At 37.6% G+C, this 23067-nt stretch overlaps 1 protein-coding gene across 1 annotated transcript in view; it reads left to right on the plus strand.

Annotated features, from left to right (window-relative positions):
- PXMP2 (peroxisomal membrane protein 2) overlaps positions 1 to 23067 on the plus strand; it is a 439334-nt gene that overhangs the window by 394217 nt on the left and 22050 nt on the right. The window lies entirely within an intron of this gene.

A 23067-nucleotide genomic window follows, 5' to 3' on the forward strand; every position in this document is an offset into this window, starting at 1 on the left:
AAGAGAGAAGGAGAGGCTTAAAAGAGATGGAAATAAAGGGAGGTTGTGAGTGCCAGAAAGCGGTATTGTGAAGCAAGAAAAGAAGCATCTGTAGAAGTCGAGTGATCAGGCTACAGTAGAGAGAGAGAGAGAGAGATGTTTGGCAGCAGAAATCAGAATGAGGAGCAAGAGATTCTTTAGGGGCATAGTACAAAGTAAAAGGATAGGGGCAGAACTATTTTAGCTGGAAAAGAACAGGATGGATATAAGAGTACAGGGAAAATATGGAAGTCCTTAATGAATGGTTATATCTTATTTACCAAGGAGAAGGGAAGAAAGACTTCCAGGGTAGATGCAGACTGAGTAGCATTTTGATTAGATAAATTGTTTAAAAAGCTAATAAAAGTTATTGATCTAGGTAAAATTCAGCCAGTGCAATAGTAATTATACTGCCTGGATACCAGCAACAAAGAAATTTAGAAAAGACCAGAGATAATCAGCCAAAAATAAGAAGAAAATCTCTAGCTGGGAATAACCTTGGAGCTAATTAGTTGAAAGCAGTTCTGGTTGCATCTGTAGTACAGCAGACATCTTCCAGTATTTTTGAGGGAAAATAAATTGGTACTTACGTATTATCGCAACCACACTTTGCCAGCAGCACGTTATATGTAATAATTATTCTTTCCATGCTCCACAGTATACGCAGCCAAGCAGTGGAATAGCCATGCAATCCAAATCCCTGTTACCATAATATTAATGGGTTAAGTCTTGAAATGAATGCCCAAAGCAGGTATTACCGCAACCACCTTAATCAGGATACTGTAGTCATGAAACATACGTGTCAACTGTCCAGATATTTAACTGATATTGTTGGTCTGTTCCACAAAAAACTGTTTTTCAGCTACATTGCTAAATAATTATATACATTTGACTTTCAGCCTTCAAATCCTTCAGAACATGCATGTTAATTGAAACAGTTATTGTAACAACTTCAACGGGCTATCAAGGAACTGTGGTTGCAAAAATATGAAGCTAGCGAGAAAGCCTCCTTGCTAATCTGTTTTGTATAATTATCAGCAAATATTCAAAATATAGGACATGAAGGTAGGTGAGGTAACGTCCCACGGTCTGATAATGGTGGTTGGCACAAAATATGGGTATGACCTAACCAGGTGTTTATCTCATTTTGTTGGTGTGAACTGTTCAGATATTTACGTCATTTTGTTGCTGTGTTCCACATGAAATTTCTTTTTTTAATGCGGTAAATCGGTAAAAAATTATACACATTTGAGTTTCAGCCTTCACATCCTTTATAACATGCATGTTAAGACAAACTCTGTTATTCTAACTACTTCAATGGGCTACCGACAAAGGGTGTTTGCAGTAATAAAACAGTACCGAGAAAGCGTGGTTGCGATAATACATAAGTACCAATAAATCATGTGCACTCCAAGGTATTTACAATAAGCGAAACACTGAAAGAATATATAAAGTCAAATGAAAACAGGCTGGAGAAATGGAAGAAGCTTTAACTAGCTATTCATCTGAGCTGATAAAACTGCAGAAATCAGAGACTAAAATGAAGGAAAGACTGACTGAACATGGGGCTTCTCAAGAAGAGCTATTTTTGGAAATAGCAGATTTAGAAAACAGACTGCATAGAGAAAACTTTTTTTAAACACCTGTATTGAATTATCACTTGTGACGTAGGCACATTTCCATTTATATAAAAGTAATCAAACTTGACAGCGCAGTGGCGAAGCGGTTAGCATTGTCGCCTCACAGCAAGAGGTTTTGTGGATCAATTCTCGGCTGGGGTTCCTTCTGTGTGGAGTCTGCATATCCTCCCTGCATTTATGTGGGTTTCCTCCAGGTGTTCCGTTTTTCTCCCATGTTACAAAGACATGCATCTGGAGTGTTTCTCCCCAGGCCTCTGCTGAAAATCGGCTTGTTCCAAATCAAACTTTCCTGGTAAACAATTAATAATATTGCTATATATAATATAACCTAAGCAGCATTACATAAATTATTCAAATCCTGATTCTTTTTTTTTTTTTAAACAAGAAACATCTTTACTATCACGTACAATGTAAGCAATCATACATTTATATAAATGAAAGCAAAGCACACGGACGCAATCCTAATTGCAAGCATTTTACATCACAAAACCATACTGACACACTCCCAGTTGCAAACATTATACATCACTTATAATCTACTCAATCGTTTTCAGTCAGACATTACATAGTGCATTTAAGTCCTGCTTTCTTTTTAAGCCTCATTCCTCCCCTGTATGTATTGTTCCCACAATTTCCATTTTTTCCTATGTAGTTTGCTCCTGTTTCTAAAGATTTCAATTCCAGTTGTTTTATTGCTGTTAACTATATTCACCACTTGTAATATAGGTGGTTTACAGTTTGATTTCCATTTTCTAGTAATTGCTTTTTTGGCAGCCACCGTAATTAGAGACAGCAAGGCCTTACCATGTCTAGGCAATTCTGATTCTGTATCATAGCACAGAAAATAATACACAGAGAAAACTTGAGGTTTCCTGCTATACTCGAGAACCTGGAAGGAACAGATTGCATGAAAATAAAAATAAGCAACTGGACTGGTGTTCCTCAGCAGGATTTCATAAATGAGAGGGTATACCTTGGTACACCTTTTGTATGCTCCAAATGAAACCATCAGAAAACAGGTGAGATCTGTATTAGTAAGGATGCAATCACACCATAAGAAAGAGCTACTCTTTACAAAACTGTGACCAAAGGGAAAAGTATTAAACGTTTGATACAGTAGACTCTTTGTGGGAAATTATTATTTGCTGTAGACCAGGCAGAAGAGAAGCAAGTTTATCCTAGAAAACAGGGGATTTCAAGAGGTAGATATGAGATTTAAATTTCTATATTCAACTGTTTTCATGGTCTCCCCCCAAGAGGATCAAATACTTTTTTGGATGCAGAACAGGCTGTGGAGGAAATACAAAAGTTTGCCCAACAAGGAGTGAGGCATCAAGCTGAAGGGGATTCTGCTTCTCAGTTTTCTGACAGTAAGAAAGTCCAGAGTGTGACTTTGCCAGTGAAACATTCTCTATTATTACAAAAGAAAATCCTTGGCCAACATAAAAAAGTTCAAGAGCTGACTAGAAGCATTAGAAATATCTTAGACTCAGACCAGAGACTAATGATGAGAGATTAAGATGATAAAGAAGAACAGTAACAAACTGAAATCAGTGAATAAGTGAATAAACTGTAAAGCATTGGCACCACTAAATGTAGGTTAGACATGTGATTTGTGTTTCTACAAGAAGTGAATGAAAAAGACTAGACATTTGATGACTGTGGTAAACTGGTCAGAAAACTGTAAGGCATAAATCCCACTTAATGCCATTAATGTTTAGAAGGACATTGAATAGACTAAACAAATAACCGTAAATAAAACAGTGTCTGTTAGTAATATCTGTACAAATTTTCCTGATGTAAACTGCATGTTATTTTTAAAGTAGTTATGTATAGTATGCACTCGCGGGTATTATAAATGTTAGGGGAGTTTTATCATTGACTGCTGTATGTGCTAGTGATATTTATAAAAGGGTACTTTTTCTTAGTTTGATGTATTCAAGTTTTACACTGTAACAAAATTAAGACTGGAAAGAAGTAAGCTAAAATTAATATAATGTGATATGTTTCTGCTGGAAGAGATGTAAATGTATATTGATCATATTATATATAGAATTAAAAGATATACATTTCTCCTGTTTTTTAAGAGGTAGATGCCTGACTTAATGTCCTTAGTTTAAGCTATAGACAAGGATATTTTAAGCAAAAAGACTTAAAAACAAGAAAAATTATGAAAATGTGAAAAATGTAAGATGTTCCTCATTAGATCATTGTTGCACAAATGCTGACAGGATGTATTCTGCCAAGGATACTGTTCATTTGGCCATTATTCCTAAGCTTAGACCCTCCTTCCTCAAGTGTCACATGTCTAATCTTAGACTTAGGCACCAGATCTATGTGCTGGTACATAACAAATGTATTAGCATGAAAATCCTTGAACTTTCTTGCTGCCAGTCCGGAAAGCGAGACGTCATCTTTAGCTCAGTCTGCTCAGCATTTAACATTTTTTGCCAGTGTGAGGGAAAACTAAGCACTCCATTGGAAACCATTCCTTTTTTTTCACATTTTTGTATTAACATTTTATTATGTTTTTGATAATGTTATAAAAGAGAAGCAGATGCCTCTCCGGTAGGCAAATTCCATACAAAGACAGACAAGTGCAGTGTTGCCTTGGACGAGATAATAACATCAGGGACTGCTGAACTTCCAAAATAGCTGACCATTGAGGAACAGTTTAATTTCAGCTCTCCCAATGTAAAAACAGAAACTCAGAAAATAAAGCCAGTGAATTCGTCTTTTTGGGTAAATTTCAGTTACTGGCTAGTAAGTGTACTACCTGGATGTCAGCAAAGAGAGAACTTGAAAAAAGATCAACCACAAAAGGTGAGGAGAAATACTGTCTGGGAAGAATCCTGCAGCTGTTCAGCAAAAAGCAGTTTAAGCTCCAGCTTTGGTGCAAGACATAACTTCCAGTAGTCTAGAGGAAAAAATAATAAGTCAAATGTGCTCAGAGCTGATTAAATGAACACTGAAGGAGTATATCAACTCAAGTAACAAAAGGCTGGAAAAATGGAAGAAGATTTAAATAGATATTCAAATGAGCTGATGAAACTGCAAAACTCAAAGGTCAAACTGAAGAAAAGGCTGGCTGAGTATGAGACTGCCCAAGAAGAGATGTTTCAAAAAAATGGCAGAATTAGAGGACAGAGTATGTAGGGAAAACTTGAGATTTTCTGCTGTACCAGAGGAAATGGAATAAACAGACTGTATTAATTTTATGAAAGCACAAATAAGCAATGGGACTAGTATTCCACAGCAAGACTTGTTAATTGAAAGAACATGTCATGTGTATGCTCCAAACCTGACTATGAGAAAGCAGCCAATACCTCCAGTATTAAAGTTGCAGTCTTACCAGCAGAAACAGTTGATTCTGAAAAAAAACAAACTGTGGCAGAAGGACAAAGTACGAAAAGTTGGAGACAGTAGAGTAATTGTGGAAAATGATTGCTTTGTGTACACCAGGCAGAAGAAGTCTAAATTTATTCCAGCAATCAGGGAATGTCAAGAGGCAGGTGTGAGATTCGAGTTGCTGTATCTAACTATCTTCAGAATATTTTTTTCCTGGAGAGTTAAAGTAATGTTTGATGCAGAACGTGCTAAAGAGGAAATAAAAAAGTTTGTCCAACAAAGCGTGAGTTATCAGGCAGAAGGAATACTGATTCTTATTCTTCTGATAATAGAGACTATGCTAGTGAAACCTTTTTTTTTCAGTGTTCCAAAGGAAAATGCTGGAGACAGAGAAAAACATGGGAGTTGACTAGAAGAATCAGGAGTATGTCGGAAATGAACCAGAGATTGGAGTTGATAGGTTGAGATCAATGGGAAGAAAACCAGCAACTTGGAAATTAATGAATGAATAAATGTGGGACTACAAAACATCAATCACATTTGTGAAATATGGTGAAACAAAAAAAAAATGGAAATATTGAACTTTGTTGATTTTGTTAAACTTGTGGGAGACTCCAAAGCATAAACCCTATTTCATATTAATGTTTAGTAGAACATTAAGGAGAGGGGAAGATGAAGGAAAGAGATAAGTATAAATAAAAATATTTTTGTTCTTAACATGACCTATACTGCATGCTATATAGTAAAGCATTTTCAGTTATTTTTATGTGCTATAAGGATATTAAAGTAAATAGGTTTCCCTTTTTCCTTCTTCTTTCTTCTTGTTTAGTTTTAAGAAATGGCACTGCACTGTAAAAAGAGAAAAAAGCCCGGACAAAAGCTTGTTTAAGATAGCAGGCTATAATCCTAGGTTGTTGAGGTGAAGGATGAGTTATAAAAGTATACAGAACATGATATAAATAAAACTGATATGCTTTTTTCTTACTTTTGCAGAGGGGGAATGACTAGATTAAGGCCCTTGGCTTGTTCTAATAACACGTTTTAAGTGGAAACAAGTAAATAAAAGAACATTGAATATCATAAACAGTTTTCCTTTAGCAAATAAATGTTTGTGGTCTAACATGAGAAGCCTGTAGCTGAAGGCAACTCTGTATCTGGTTCTCATATTTCTATAGAGAGAAGCAATAAAAACAGAATCATTTTTACACTGGCTAAGATATGTTTTCTGAAAGCATTCAAGTTGTTTTCTACATCTGAGAGTGGAGTAAGGATAAGACGAAAACAGGCAGCACTTAGTGTAAGTAGAAGCACAGGCTGTGTCATGCTTCTTAGCATGGATGACCTTCATTGTAGGTCAATCAAAGCCTCTAAGTGTTTCTGTCAGTCTGGGACAATTGTTCATATTAGGAGGGGTAAACTTAATTATTTAAAGATATACATAATTTTGTGTGTTTGTATTAAGTTAATAGGTTCGGGGGGGGAGGTTCATTAAAACAAAATGCTGTGTAATAGGTGACATAGGTTCAAATGGATATGACAAGAAACAACTATATAAAAGATCAACCCGCCAAACATTTGTGTATGCATGTAACACAAAAGTTGAAATTAAACATTTAAAAACAAAAGGTGTGCTACATAACAGGTGAGAATAGTAACTTAAGTACTTAGTACAAAAAGAGTACAAAAAGAGGCTAGCATATCCACCGGGTAGAAAAGACTTAAAAACGGGAACTGGTAGTTTATCTAGGGTAACCTCGGAGGACGTGTCAGCCTTTATGGTAGCATCCATACCTGAGGAAGAGGATGCTGTTTTTTTAGAGGCCGAGAGTTACCCACGCAGGTCAAAGAGGCTTCTCAGCAGGAGGCCTCAATTGAGGAATGCTCCGGACAATTATTCACCGAGGAGAGGGAACCGACGATATTAATGGACAGATTTTGTGAACATGATGTGTATGCTGATTTTAATGTATGTTTTGATTTAGGTCCTATTGTATCCCATGTTTGTAATATGAGTGTGGTTGAAAGTAGTGTGAATGAGGAATTCATGGTTTATGAGCAACACAATGAAGGAAATTTTGGCTTTCTAGATAGGGATAGACATGAACAACGGTCTGATGGTATTCAAAGCTCAACAGGTTCAAACAATGATGAGCATTATGAGTGTGACCTGTGTACTTTCCCTGAAGAGAATGTTTTGTGTAACAGCAATGAACTAGGAAATGTCATTGTGGTTAGTGAAGGGGAACGGTCCAACAAGTTATATTCTACTGTAGAGGAAGAGGAGCCTGTAATGAAGCATGAGGTACTAAAGAGTGGGGGTTTTATGATATATAACTACACTGATATGGCCATCAGTAAAGCTCATTTTGAACTATTTAGTAAGGGTATTAGCTTTGTTCCGAGCCACAGACTGGATATAACACAGGTATTAGTGAATTTAAAGTTATATACGAGGAAGTTAAACCTCCACTTGTATTTTTCAAACCTAGGTGTGGGGACAGGTAACCTTAACTCTACAATTGATACAACAGTTATGAAAAGGAAAAGTATTTTTATGCCTCCCACAAATATTGACATTAATGTATTCGAACAAATGGTTGAACGTGACTTTAGGAGAATATGTGCACAACAAAAGCAGATACAGGACAATTTAACTGTTGATGAGAGAAAAGTTATTTATGAATTAACGGTGACCAATGACTATAGATGTATGCGCCCCGACAAAGGGGGTGGGATGGTCATCATGAGTAAAATGGATTATAATGGGATTATGATGAAGATGTTAGGCGATGAAGACACCTATAGCAGGGTGTCAAGACATGAAATAAACAGGGCATATAGTAAGATTGACCTATACCTCTTGGATGCAATTTATCAAGGGGCTATTAATGAAGACGAATTTGATTATCTTAGTGTTAAGTTCCCAAAACTACCAAAACTATTTGGAATTCCTAAGGTCCACAAGGGCGTTGACCATTTATCTTTTAGACCCATTGTTTCGGCAAGGGGGTCTAAGACAGAACCTATGGCAGCCTTTGTGGACCAATTTTGTAAGAAGGCTGTTTTGGATACACCACACATTATAAAGGATTCCTGGCATTGCCTGGAGAGACTTAGAGCAATAAGTGAAGTGGATGTTGAGTCCTGTGGTTTTTTAACCATTGATGTGGTGAATCTTTTTTCAACCATTCCCCATGTTGAGGGGTTGAAATTATTTCATGACAGTTTATTGAGTAGTGCGAACTTTGATTTGGAAAGACTCAACATATGTCTTGAGTTAATGAGATTTATTTTGACAAGTAATTACCTGACATTTGAAGGAGAAACTTATCAACAGATCAAAGGGGTGGCGATGGGGGCCCGTTGTGCCCCGGTCTATGCCAACCTGGTCCTATTGTCATGGGAAAAATGTCACATTCTATCTTCAGTTTTCAGGGAGCATATTTTGATGTATAACAGGTTCCTAGATGACATTTTAATCCTTTGGAGGGGTAGCGAAAGTGAAGTCATTGATTTCATGGCCTACATCAACCAAACCACGGAATTTTTTAGATTTACATACACGTGAAACATGATGTCAATCAATTATTTGGATATTTCTATCTCTAAACAAGAAGGAAAGCTTGTAAGTAATATCTTTAGAAAACCGAGTTTTTCCAACTCTATGTTACACTTCAAAAGTTGTCACCCCTTCCACCAGAGGAAAGGGGTGATTAAAGGACAAATGGTCCGACTATCAAGGTTGGTCAGTAATGACGAAGTGTTTAAGAAAGAGATGTATACCTTGATAGGTTTATTTATGGAGAGAGGATATCCATTGAATTTATTATTGAAAACTAAAAAAGAGATATACAGGAAAAGAAAGACCTTGTATATTCCCATACTCAAGGGTATGGATAACATGACATTAGTACAAGGAAAAAACAAAGAAGGGATAGATTTTAAGAAAGAGAGTCTTACCTTTGTTTTGAAGTTTAATGACATGGCCAATGAATTTTGCAACAGTATAAGGATTAATTGGGATCATTGTATTAATGAACAAACGAGAAAATTGTTGGGAGGAAGCCCAAAAATTGTTTTCAGTCGAGGAAATAATATCAAAAACATTTTGGAAAGGGAGAGTAAAAGGTATATTAGATCTAGAATGAGTAAATGTGGTAATTGTAGTGGTTGCAGATTCATCGCTGAAGGGAGTTACATGTGCGTAGTGAGCTATGGACGTACATTGGCATGCCCTGGTCTATGTAATTGCAACACAAAAAACTGTGTTTATATAGCATCATGTGCCTCCTGTGATGCCTACTACATTGGCATGACTACTCGTAAGTTACGAGAAAGAATTTGTGAGCACATCAGAAGTATAAGGAACAAGGATGTACACAATGCTTTGTACTTGCACAGTAGGGTGTGTGGCAATTTTACTAAATTTTTGTTTTTCATTATAGATAGGGTGATGCCTTTTACCCCTGGTGATATTAACAATAGGGTGGCAGTTTTAGAATCTGAGTGGCAGATGAGATTGAATGCCACCAGATACCCTGGTATAAATGACCATATTTCTTTAAAACCACATTTAAAGTTAAGAGCTAGTGTGATATGAAGTGCTGAAAGTTTGCACTATTTACTAAATATTAAATATTAAACCTTATTGATCATATATAATTTACATAGTTAATGCATTGTAACCATTTTGCGAATTCAATTAATTTAATGAATTTACTTATTTATTTATTTATTTAAATAGTTTAAACAATTTAAGGAAGTTTTGATTTACAATGTATTTTTAAATAACTATTGGGTTGGCATTATGGACACGGGTTCACATATTTAGATAAAAGTAAACAACAACAATATGTACCTTCAGACCGACAAATGAAATAGAATATTTAACATTTTGTATTTTGTATTTTGTATTCATATATATATTTTTTTATATATATATTTTTTTCATTCATATATTTTTTAATTTTAATTTTTTGTCATTTATTTGTTAGTTTTTTATCATTGTGAGGGATACTCCTTTAAGGAATCAATGGAATAGTTAATCAATTAATTGTGTGAGTCATGTGTATGGTTCTGTATTTAAGTATGAATGAACTGGTGTTTAACAGACTCTGATGATACCAGTTTGACTGGTGAAAGCGCTCAGTCTGTGTGTTTATCGTTGGAATAAAAGAATTTAACCTTCGTGTTTTTGGTGTTCCTGCATCCTTGAATGTGCTGTGGTGGATTACTGTCACGTTTTACTGCTGTGGATCCTGTTTTTGGCTTCCTCTTTTTTGTTTTTTGAGAATAGTAACTTCTTATCATAATGACAGCATGTTCCATATTATCTTTGAAGTGAATAGTCTCACAGGTATATACAAAAAAGAAAGAGTTGTTGTTTGTCTTTCGGCATTTTCCCGGTAAGGGGTCGTCACAGTGGAACTTCGGTCCGCTAATGATTGGCAGTAGATTTTTATGAAACGCCGAGGTGCCAGCTCGACGCTCAACCTTCAACGAAGGCACGCCCATTTACGCACGCATGTCTTTCGAACGCTACTCAACCGCAGGGAGGACATGCAGACTCCACACAGAAGGCACTCCCAAGCCCAGCTGAGAATCGAACGAGAGAACCTCTTGCTGTGAGGTAACAACACTACCGCTGTACCACCGCGGCATTACAAAAAAGAAAGAGTAATGAACTATATTAAAAAAAGCAGAGTGCAAATATTTGTGCTACAGGAGACACATTTGGAAATAACTGATCATGCAAATTTGATAAAGAAGGGATTTCAGGATGGTTATTCAACTGGATATTTGGGACAAAGGAAAAGGGGAGTACTTTTATTAATTGCTAGAAGGGCTCCAATAGTGATAGAAGAAAGAAGAAAAGACAATAAATATTGTAGTAGTAAGGAGCTACTGGCAAAGGATTTGATGAGGGATCTCAACTTTTTGTTGAGGCTGATAAGGGAGTTTTTCCAGTCTTGGGACTTCACCTTATTCCGCATCAATTTCCTCCTTCAGTTGTAGAGTTTTTTTATGGCAGAGGACCACCAGATTGGCTTCCTTTTTTTGGAGGAGAGCATCTTGGTTCTATTGCATGTGGCGAGATCCATGCATTTGTGTACGTGTTCATACAGTGCATTGGTGTATGATTCGATGGTCATGCAACTATTTTCCATTAGCATGGGTGCCGTGAAGTTAGCTACCTCTGTTCTTAGGAGCCCAAAGTTAGCTTTGAAGAAGTTTTTCGTGGTGGTTATGATCTAACCAGGGAGGGGTTGACTATTGGTGTAGAGCAATGGTTGCCCATGTTAGTAATGACCAGGTCAAGGATGTTGCTACCTCTAGAATGGGGGGTAAGAACGAGCTGATCCAGGGCATTGGAATTAATGAATTCCAGGAAACGTTAGGCAAGTGTATTGGTACATGAATAGTTTTCCCAGTTAATGGAGGGATAGTTGAAGTCGCCCAGTATGAGTGTGTTAGGCTGGACCCTAATATTCTCCAGGGTGCTTAGGAATGTGGAGTGAGTTTCTTGGGACATGGCTGGGGACTTGTAACAGGCTACGACCTGAATCGCTGTCTTACCTAGCTGCACCTGAAGTATTTCTGATGCGTTATGTTGGGCTGCCAGTCTGGAGGTGTTTGCATCCTTTATGAATATGGAAACACCACCACCTAGGAGCTTCGGTCCAAGTTCTGGGGCCGAAAGGTGTGAAATGAGTTCTAGCCTGGTAAGTGCAGGGGTGATTTCTGCTGCCTTGAACCAGGTCTCTGTTACAGCACAAATATTGATGTTCTCCATTTTAAGGAGTGCTTTGAGCGAGTGCATTTTGAGATTTAGACTTCTAGCATTGAGCAGCATGACCCTCAGATTGCATTTGTTTGTAGCTGTTATGGTGGTAATTTGTTCTTTGGAACACCGCCTAAAAGGGCATCATAGGGGTGGCAAGAGCCTTGGCCAGTATCCGGAAGCCCAGGGTTGACAGATGCAGGCCATCTCTGGCAAAGCATCAAGGTCTGTCAATCATGTCATCCCAGGCAGACAGAGACTGGATCCCCTTAGAATAATACCAGAAAGTTAGCCAATTGTTGAAATCAATCATTTTCTGCTTGTACTGTGGTATCATTCTAGGTGATGGTAGGATGCTGCTCAGGGCTAGGGTCGTTCCCGCCTGGCTTACATAATCAGACAGCTAATCCATGTCTCTTTTCATGTAGTCCAGGGAAGTACGCCTCAGGTCATTCACACTCACATGTACAGTGACAGAGTCATATTTGTACCTGTTGTGGGACCTGAGTGCATGCATTATATGGCGGATCCTGGCACCTGACAGGCAGCTGACTATTACTTTCTCCTTATTCAACCTAGTGAGTGGGATATCAGTCTGCCTCACTATCGAGTCACTTATGACTAGTGTGCTGGGCCTGCAGTTTTGCCTTAGGGCTTTGGTTGAGTGGCACACTGTTTAGGAAAGTTGTGTGTCTTGTGATTAGTGTTGTGTTGTGGTGGTCAAGTGCATTTCTAACTTGGAGGTCTCTGCTGTTTGGGTAGATTTTTATTGAGAGCCTCCATGAAGGAGGGCGTGTGGTTTGTGTTTTTATGTGAAGGCAGTGCTGTTGTGTGTTCTGGAGGGCTGTGTGTTCCATGTGGTGTGGTGCAATTGTTGACCTTCTCCTCTTGACCAGCTTATTCTGGTCTTGGCTGGAGAGTGCGTGGCTTCCAGTTTGGATATATAAGTGCATCTCTCACAAGTCAGAGTGTTGGGAGGTAAGAGGAGAGGGTTGTCGGTGTACATGAGGCAGTTGCTACATTGCCTCAGAATGCCCAAGTTCACTAGGTTAACAGGAGAAAGCACAGGGAACTGACCTTTAAACATACCTAGAAGGGTGGGCATTAATAATAAGTACTGGAGCTGTTTCCCTGTAGAACGTTTAGTGCTGTAGCACTTTTGTGTGCTACAGTAATTGCTAAAAGAAGTCTGGTATGGTAAAATGTTAGACTAATAAGGTAGTAAAAGTGCAGGAGAGGAGAAAGCTAGCAGATCGAAGGGGAAAATTGAAGAGCAGACTTTGGCACCTCTCAGAAGCTTACAAACAGTCCTGTATACAGAAAATCTGTATCTGGATTAGACTAGTCAAAGGAAAGGCGGGAAACAAGAGCAATGTGGGCTTTTAAACCAGAAAGTTGAAAGAGATGGAAAAACTGCCCAAATGGCAAATAAACTACAAATTCTGGGCAAGAAATCACTCCTCTTGTGGTAGATAGGCTACCTAGTGCTTACCACTCCCATTGATAAGCTAGAAGGCTTCCCTCCAACACAGAAAGGCTTGGGGGGCTCAGTAGCTTACATACAGTTCTGGATACAGCAAACCTGTATCTGGACTAGACTAGTTACAGGAAAGGCAGGAAAAGTGCAAATGCAGGCTTTTAGTCCAGAAAGTTGAAGGAGATGGACAAAACTGCCTTAACGGCCAATAAACTACAATTTCTTGGCAAGAAACTGCTCCTGTTGTGGTACATAGGCTAGCTAGTCTTACCACTCCCACTGACAAGCTAGAAGGCTTCCCTCTGACACAGAGAGGCTTGGGTGGCTCAGAAGCTTACAGCCTTGAATACAGCAAATTTGTATCTGGACTAGACTAGTTATAGGAAAGGTGGGAAACAAGCCCAAATGCGGGCTTTTAAACCAGAAAGTTGAAGGAGATGGATAAAGTGCTCAAACGGCCTATAAACTACAGTTTCTGGGCCAGAAACCTTTTCTCTTGTGGTAGATGGGCAACCTAGTGCTTACCAATCCCACTGATAAGCTAGAAGGCTTCCCTCAACACAGAAAGACTTGGGGGGCTCAGAAGCTTACAAACAGTCCTGGATACAGCAAAACTGTATCTGGACTAGACTAGCCACAGGAAAGGCGAGAAACAAGTGTAAACATGGGCTTTTAGACCAAAAAGTTGAAAAAGATGGAAAAACTGCCCAAGCGGCAAATAAACTACAAATTCTGGGCCAGAAACCACTCCTGTTGTGGTAGATAGGCTACCTAGTGCTTACCACTCCCACTGATAAGCTAGAAGTCTTCCCTCCAACACAGAAGGGCTTGGGGGGGCTCAGAAGCTCACATACAGTTCTCGATACAGCAAATCTGTATCTGGACTAGACTAGTTACAGGAAAGGCAGGAAAAGTGCAAACACGGGCTTTTAGACCAGAAAGTTGAATGAGATGGAAAAAAACTGCCCAAACAGCCAATAAACTACAATTTCTGGGCCAGAAACCATTCCTCTTGCGGTAGATAGGCTACCTAGTGGTTATCACTCCCACTGACAAGCTAGAAGGCTTCCCTCTAACACAGAGAGGCTTGGGGGCTCAGAAGCTTACAAACAGTCTTGAATACAGCAAATCTGTATCTGGACTAGACTAGTTATAGGAAAGGTGGGAAGCAAGCGCAAATGCAGGCTTTTAAACCAGAAAGTTGAAGGAGATAGAAAAAGTGCTCAAACAGCCTATAAACTACAATTTCTGGGCCATAAACCACTCCTCTTGTGGTAGATAGGCTACCTAGTGCTTACTACTCCCACTGATAAACTAGAAGGCTTCCCTCAACACAGAAAGTCTTGGGGGGCTCAGAAGCTTACAAATAGTCCTGAATGCAGCAAAACTGTATCTGGACTAGACTAGCTACAGGAAAGGTGGGAAACAAGTGCAAACACGGGCTTTTAGACCAAATAGTTGAAACAGGTGGAAAAACTGCCCAAATGGCCAATAAAATACAATTTCTGGGCCAGAAACCACTCTTGCGGTAGATATGCTATCTAGTGCGTACCACTCCCACTGATAAGCTAGAAGGCTTCCCTCCAACACAGAAAGGCTTGGGGGGCTCAGAAGCTTACAAACAGTCCTGGATACAGCAAATCTGTATCTGGACTAGACTAGTTACAGGAAAGGCAGGAAACAAGCTGAGAAGTATTTTTTGTTACAGAAAAGCAGCTAAAACAGCACTAAAAACAATTCAAGTGGAGTGCAAGCTAGCACACTTGAGTGTGTAGTAATATTAAAGCAATTTACTCAAACTGTATTCTGAACTGAATTCAATTGTTTAATTCAACTCTGAACAGTTAAAAAGTGCCAAAAATATACATTATCAGCTGAGAAGCACACTCAGTCAGAACACAAAGTAAAGTGGAAAGGGAGAATGGAGAATCAGAAGATAATTCAAGGTTAAAGGCCTAAGTGGATTGGTCTACTCATATGTTCTCTCTGTAATAGGTAGAATGAGCTAATGACACTAGACTGGGATAGAGCTAAACAGATGGGACTGGTAGGAGTGTCTGAAATCAAAATATGATCTCACTGTACTCGGTTGAGTGAGCAAATGAGATGGACCCAGGAGGAGTGTTCAAACACAAATTTATAGGAGGGGTGGGCAATTCCAAAGCCACCAAGATTAATACCACAACAAGAATAGGGAGGGTGGGAAAATAACTGCAGACAGAGAGATCACAATATTCGTGAAGCAAATAAATAAACAGAAAAATAAAATGCAGTACTATCTTTAACACAGTATTCAATGAAACAAATAAATAGAAAAATAAAATGCAGTACTATTTTATAACACTGCAAGTTTGTACTTATCTCAGCTTGTAATAACGTTGATGTAGGTATATAACAGCTAACCAAACAGCTCAAATATTCAGCTATTTGGCAGAAATAAATTCAGGGATAAGTGACTAAGACTTATACGGACAGAGAAACCCTCTAGGCTAAGAGTTCAAAACCGAATATGAATGAAGTGAGAACAATAACCCCCACTTACTGCAGAGAGAGAGAGATCACAATATTCAGTGAATAAAATAAATACACAGAAAAATAAAATGCAGTACTGTCTTTAACACAATATTCAATGAAACCGAAAAATAAAATGCAGTACTATCTTATAAGACTGCAAGTTTGTACTTATCTCAGCTTGTAATAACGTTGATGTAGGTATATAACAGCTAACCAAACAGTTCAAATATTCAGCTATTCGGCAGAAATAAATTCAGGGATAAGTGACTAAGACTTATAAGCACAGAGAAACCCTCTAGGCCTAGAGTTCAACACTGAATATGAATGAAGTGAGAACAATAATCCCCACTTACTGCAGAGAGACAGACAAATCACAATATTCAGTGAAGCAAATAAATAAACAGAAAAATAAAATGCAGTGCTATCTTTAACACAGTATTCAATGAAACAAATAAATAGAAAAATAAAATGCAGCACTATTTCATAACACTGCAAGTTTGTACTTATCTCAACTTGTAATAAAGTTGATGTAGGTATATAACAGCTAACCAAACAGCTCAAATATTCAGCTATTCAGCAGAAATAAATTCAGAGATAAGTGACTAAGACTTATAAGCACAGAGAAACCCTCTAGGCTAAGAGTTCAACACTGAATATCAGTGAAGTGAGACCAATAACCACCAACTGCAGAGAGACAAAGAGATCACAATATTCAGTGAAGCAAATAAACAGAAAAATAAAATGCAGTACAATCTTTAACACAATATTCAATGAAACATACAGGAAAATAAAATGCAGTACTATCTTATAACAATGCAAGTTTGTAATTATCTCAGCTCATAATAAAGTTGATATTGGTATATAACAGCTAACCAAACAGCTCAAATATTCAGATATTCATCAGAAATAAATTCAGATATAAGTGACTAAGACTTATAAGCACAGAGAAACCCTCTAGGTTAAGAGTTCAACAGTGAGTATCAATGAAGAGAGAACAATAAATCCCACTTACTGCAGAGAGACAGAGAAATCACAATATTCAGTGAAGCAAATAAACAGAAAAATAAAATGCAGTACTATCTTTAAAACAACATTCAATGAAACAAATAAACAGAAAAATAAAATGCAGTACTATTTTATAAGACTACAAGTTTGTACTTATCTCAGCTTGTAATAAAGTTGATATAGGTATATAACAGCTAACCAAACAGCTCAAATATTCAGCTATTCAGAAGAAATAAATTCAGAGATAAGTGACTAAGACTTATAAGCATAGAGAAACCCTCTAGGCTAAGAGTTCAACACCAAATATCAATGAAGTGAGAACAATAATCTCCACTTACTGCAGAGAGACAGAGAGATCACAATATTCAGTGAAGCAAATAAATAAAAAAATAAAATGCAGTACTAACTTTAACACAACATTCAATGAAACAAATACACAGAAAAATAAAATGCAGTACTATCTTATAACACTGCAAGTTTGTACTTTTCTCAGTTTGTAATAAAGTTGATATAGGTATATAACAGCTAACCAAACAGCTCAAATATTCAGCTATTTGGCAGAAATAAATTCAGGGATAAGTGACTAAGACTTATACGGACAGAGAAACCCTCTAGGCTAAGAGTTCAAAACCGAATATGAATGAAGTGAGAACAATAACCCCCACTTACTGCAGAGAGAGAGAGATCACAATATTCAGTGAATAAAATAAATACACAGAAAAATAAAATGCAGTACTGTCTTTAACACAATATTCAATGAAACCGAAAAATAAAATGCAGTACTATCTTATAAGACTGCAAGTTTGTACTTATCTCAGCTTGTAATAACGTTGATGTAGGTATATAACAGCTAACCAAACAGTTCAAATATTCAGCTATTCGGCAGAAATAAATTCAGGGATAAGTGACTAAGACTTATACGCACAGAGAAACCCTCTAGGCCTAGAGTTCAACACTGAATATGAATGAAGTGAGAACAATAATCCCCACTTACTGCAGAGAGACAGACAAATCACAATATTCAGTGAAGCAAATAAATAAACAGAAAAATAAAATGCAGTGCTATCTTTAACACAGTATTCAATGAAACAAATAAATAGAAAAATAAAATGCAGCACTATTTCATAACACTGCAAGTTTGTACTTATCTCAACTTGTAATAAAGTTGATGTAGGTATATAACAGCTAACCAAACAGCTCAAATATTCAGCTATTCAGCAGAAGTAAATTCAGAGATAAGTGACTAAGACTTATAAGCACAGAGAAACCCTCTAGGCTAAGAGTTCAACACTGAATATCAGTGAAGTGAGACCAATAACCACCAACTACAGAGAGACAAAGAGATCACAATATTCAGTGAAGTAAATAAACAGAAAAATAAAATGCAGTACAATCTTTAACACAATATTCAATGAAACATACAGAAAAATAAAATGCAGTACTATCTTATAACAATGCAAGTTTGTAATTATCTCAGCTCATAATAAAGTTGATATTGGTATATAACAGCTAACCAAACAGCTCAAATATTCAGATATTCAGCAGAAATAAATTCAGATATAAGTGACTAAGACTTATAAGCACAGAGAAACCCTCTAGGTTAAGAGTTCAACAGTGAGTATCAATGAAGAGAGAACAATAAATCCCACTTACTGCAGAGAGACAGAGAAATCACAATATTCAGTGAAGCAAATAAACAGAAAAATAAAATGCAGTACTATCTTTAAAACAACATTCAATGAAACAAATAAACAGAAAAATAAAATGCAGTACTATTTTATAAGACTACAAGTTTGTACTTATCTCAGCTTGTAATAAAGTTGATATAGGTATATGACAGCTAACCAAACAGCTCAAATATTCAGCTATTCAGAAGAAATAAATTCAGAGATAAGTGATTAAGACTTATAAGCACAGAGAAACCATCTAGGCTAAGATTTCAACACCAAATATCAATGAAGTGAGAACAATAATCCCCACTTACTGCAGAGAGACAGAGCAATCACAATATTCAGTGAAGCAAATAAATAAACAGAAAAATAAAATGCAGTACTATTTTAACACAATATTCAAAGAAACAAACGAACAGAAGAATAAAATGCAGTACTATCTTATAACACTGCAAGTTTGTACTTATCTGAGCTTGTAATAAAGTTGATGTAGGTATATAACAGCTAACCAAATAGCTCAGCTAACCAAACAGCTCAAATATTCACCTAGTCAGCAGAAATACATTCAGAGATAAGTGACTAAGACTTATAAGCACAGAGAACCCCTCTAAGCTAAGAGTTCAACACCGGATATCAATGAAGTGAGAACAATAATCCCCACTTACTGTAGAGAGACAGAGAGATCACAATATTCAGTGACCCAAATAAATAAACCTTTAACACAATATTCAATGAAACAAACAGAAAAATAAAATGCAGTACTGTCTTTTAACACTGCAAGTTTGTACTTATCTCAGCTTGTAATAAAGTTGATGTAGGTATATAAAAGCTGACCAAACAGTTCAAATATTCAGCTGTTCACAATGAAAATAACCAGAGATCCTGCAGTGGTATTAGAAATATTTCAGAAATTTTATGAACATCTGTATAAAGTAGAGAAATGTGGAAATTAAGAAAAAGTACAAGTGGAAATGATTAGGGAAGAATTAAATATGCCACGGTTAGAGGTAGATAAGACTCAATTATTAACAGGACAGGAGGAGATGAGATAAAAATGGCAATGTATAACTAATCCACAGGAAAGTCTCAAGGAATAAATGGTATTCCAGTGGACGTTTGGAGGCTAAGAGGGAAGAAAGTGATAAAAATCTGGAAGGGTTTGTTTAAAAGTATTTTAAAAGGAGGAAGTAGCACCAACATCCTGGAAGAAAGCTGTGGTGGCTGTCATACCTAAAGATGGTAAAGTTCCGTCAGATCATATAGCCACATTTAGATTCTAAACTATGATTATAAAGTGTTTATCTGTATAATGACTAAAAGAATAGCAAAGGTGACATGAAAATTGATAGATATGGATCAGTGGGGTTTTGTGGAAGGGAGGCAAACATTTGACAACATTAATAGAATAATGATGATCCAGAGGGAAGCAGGATGTAAGAAAATGCCACTGTTGGTGGGTCTTGATGAAGAGAAAGCATTCAACGGAGTAAGCTGGGATTTTAAGAGTTGGGTAATGGAAGTGTTTGCATTCCCTAACACAGTAATAAGGTTAATTAGGAGGATATATGAGGAATTGGAGGTGAAAATTAAAATGAGAAGGTTCTTCTTTAGTAAGTTCTGTTTGAACAGAGGAACCAGGCAGTGATGTCCTATTTCCTCTTTGTTATTTGCATTATGTTTAGAACCATTTGCAAAGAAAATAAAAGACTTAGAAAGTCAAGTATATAATTGGTATGGTAATCAAGAGAAGTTGGCTTTATTTGCAGATGATATTATACTGATAAATCCAGAAAAGGACATTTCACTGTTGAGGCACATTCTGAGACAGTTTCAAGTCCTTTTGGGTTACAAAATTAATGCAAATAAAACAAGGGCTGTAGGTGTAAACTATGTACCCACACACAAATTGGTTCAGCAATACCCATATTTATGGGTACATGATAAAATAAAGTACGTAGGAATATGGGTTAAAAGGATTCTGTTAAGCTAAGGATATGTGGGAAGAGGGTAAACAAAAGATAATACAAAAACTGAAAAACTGGAAGCTCTGTTTTATAGATACGGATAACAAGATACAAGCAGTGAAAATGTAGCAGGTTGAGAGTTTAAGTACAGTCTTGTTTATATTAGAGAGTATAGGGGATGCGTACAGAAGTGTTGAGAGAAGGTGAGAGCGAGCTATGGCAATTTGAGCTGGAGGGGTTAGGAAGGCTTTTATTCTGTAAAGTGACCCTAGTTTTTTATTGATGGTTTTGATTGATTGGTTTACATGTAGATCGAATTTTAGATTGTTATCTATAATGACACCTAGTAGTTTTGTAGAGGGGTCAGGGGAGATTAATGTGCCATCATTTGCATTTATGGTAAAGGTAAAAGCAGGAGACCTTTGTGATGATGAGAATAACAGCATTTTAGTTTTTTGGGGATTTAGTATCAAACAACATTCAGAAAGCCAGTTTTCTATAGTGTTAAAGGTGGACTGTTTAGCAGACCATAAGTCTGTTGGAAATGTGGCGGAGCAGATCAGGGTGGAGTCATCAGCGTATTGGATACAGCTGACTTTTGGAATGACAGTATACAGGTCGTTAATGACGATGGAAAGCAGCAGGGGCCCTAGTATATAGCCTTGTGGTACTCCAAGGGTGTTGGGTAATAGGTTAGAGAGTTTGTTCTGCCAAAGAACAGCCTGTTGTCTCCCATTCAGGTAGGATGTCAACCATTGAAGGGCCTTAATATCTAGACAGAATGTTTGCAAGGTGTGTATTAGAAGTTGGTGGTTAAACATGTCGAATGCCTTGGAAAGATCCAAGAAGAGGGTGGAGGATATGTGATTGTTGTTGCGATTATGGTTTATGGTGCTGGTGAAAGCTAGTAGGGCTGAAGTAGTGCTGTGGCATGGACAGAAGCCGTGTTGGGTATCTGCTATGAGGGGATTCTGGATTAGATGGTGCATGAGTTGTCTGTGAATACATTTTTCCATAATCTTTGCAAGTGGAGAGAGTATGGCTATTGGTCTATAATTGGAGAATTCAGTAGAGCTGCCTCCTTTATGAAGTGGGATTACATAGGATATTTTCCAGATGGTGGGAATTCTAGCTTCTGTTATGGTTCGATTAATTAGTATTGATACTGGGTTGGCAATAGCATCAGCTGATTTTTGAAGGTACTCGCCGGGGAGTTGATCAGCAGAGATTGTGGTGGGTTTTAATTTTTTGATCAAGGTACGGATAAGTGACGTGGTCACCGGTTGAAAGCTGAATGAGGGTAGGTTTCTAGGGGTGGTACTTTCAGGACCAGGGGAGCTAGGAGGTAGTTGGCTTGCTAGGGCTTGAGTTGTCTCAGTAAAGACTCGGTTAAAACTATCTGAAACATCCTCGGGGGGGGGGGGGGTTATCAATAGTAGCAGCTGGGATGGGGGTAAAAGTTTGTCCAGGATGAAGTATATTTTTCAATCCTGCCTAAAACTTTTGAGGGTTCTTTTGATTTACTATCTGTAAGATGCAATAGTATGTTTTTTTGTCTTGTAAAATGGAATTTTGGTTCCGTTCCTAGATTGCCTATATTTAATTTGATCTTGGGGTTCTTTAGTAGAACACCATAAAGCCCATAATTTGTTTCTACGGGCAATTTGAGTCTAGACTCTTTGGAAAGCCATGATGCAGTTTTTGCTTTTGTTCTCTTTGAACGAGCAGGTGCATGCAAATCTAGGATCTCAAGAAATTTGCTGTTAAAGTATGCAACTGCCTCCTCTAAGGGGAAGTGTTTTAGAATAGACCAGTTACATGAGTTAAGTTCTTGTTGGAATTTGGTAGGGTCCAAGTCTTTTTTGTTTCTAACTTTTCTGAGTAAGGGTTGTTTGGGATTAATGGCTTTGTGCTTAACTATATAAGTGAGACGGTGATTGTTTAGGTCGTCGGGGAGGGTACCATCAGTGTACATCTGGGGGTGACATTTATGAGTACCCAATTGAGTATGCTTTATTTTTGGTTGGGTTTACCTAGCCTGGTAGGGGTGGATATGATTTGATTAAAAGCATGCAGGTTAATATGGGTAGATGGGGATTCTGAGGAACAGGTGCTCCAGTCGGTGTTAAAATCCCAGAGTAGTAGGGTTTCTTGGGGGTAATGACATGATAGCCACTGCAGAGTGTCTTCAAGTGTAGTTATATTGTTACCTGGGGGAATATACATGCAGATTATATTAATGCATTTACTTTTGTTTAGTTGCAAGAATTTCTAAGTTATTAATCTGCGGTAGATGTGTTACATCTATGGTCACATTTAACTCAGATTTGTAGAGTATAGCTACCCCCCCCCCCCCCTTCCTGGAAACATGATCCAGCCTGTGTATGTTATACGCAGGTGGTAAGACTTCCTTGTCTGTAGTGTTAGGTTTTAACCAGGTTTCAGACAGACAGCGAATCTCAGGGGAGTGGACAGCCAGGAGTGCATGCAGTTCATGTACCTTGTTATTAATCCTTCTAATATTGAGATGACAGACTAGGAGAGAGTTGGTCTATTGAATGTAGGATTGTAGCTTAGGTTACTAGTAGAGAGGGTGTATATATCAGAAGTGGATGGGCCAGGGTTTGGGTGAATGTCACCACCAAGTATT

The sequence above is a fragment of the Protopterus annectens genome, chromosome 4.part0, assembly GCF_019279795.1.
Source record: "Protopterus annectens isolate FY-2018-M chromosome 4.part0, PAN1.0, whole genome shotgun sequence".
In the NCBI taxonomy this organism is placed as follows: domain Eukaryota; kingdom Metazoa; phylum Chordata; order Ceratodontiformes; family Protopteridae; genus Protopterus; species Protopterus annectens.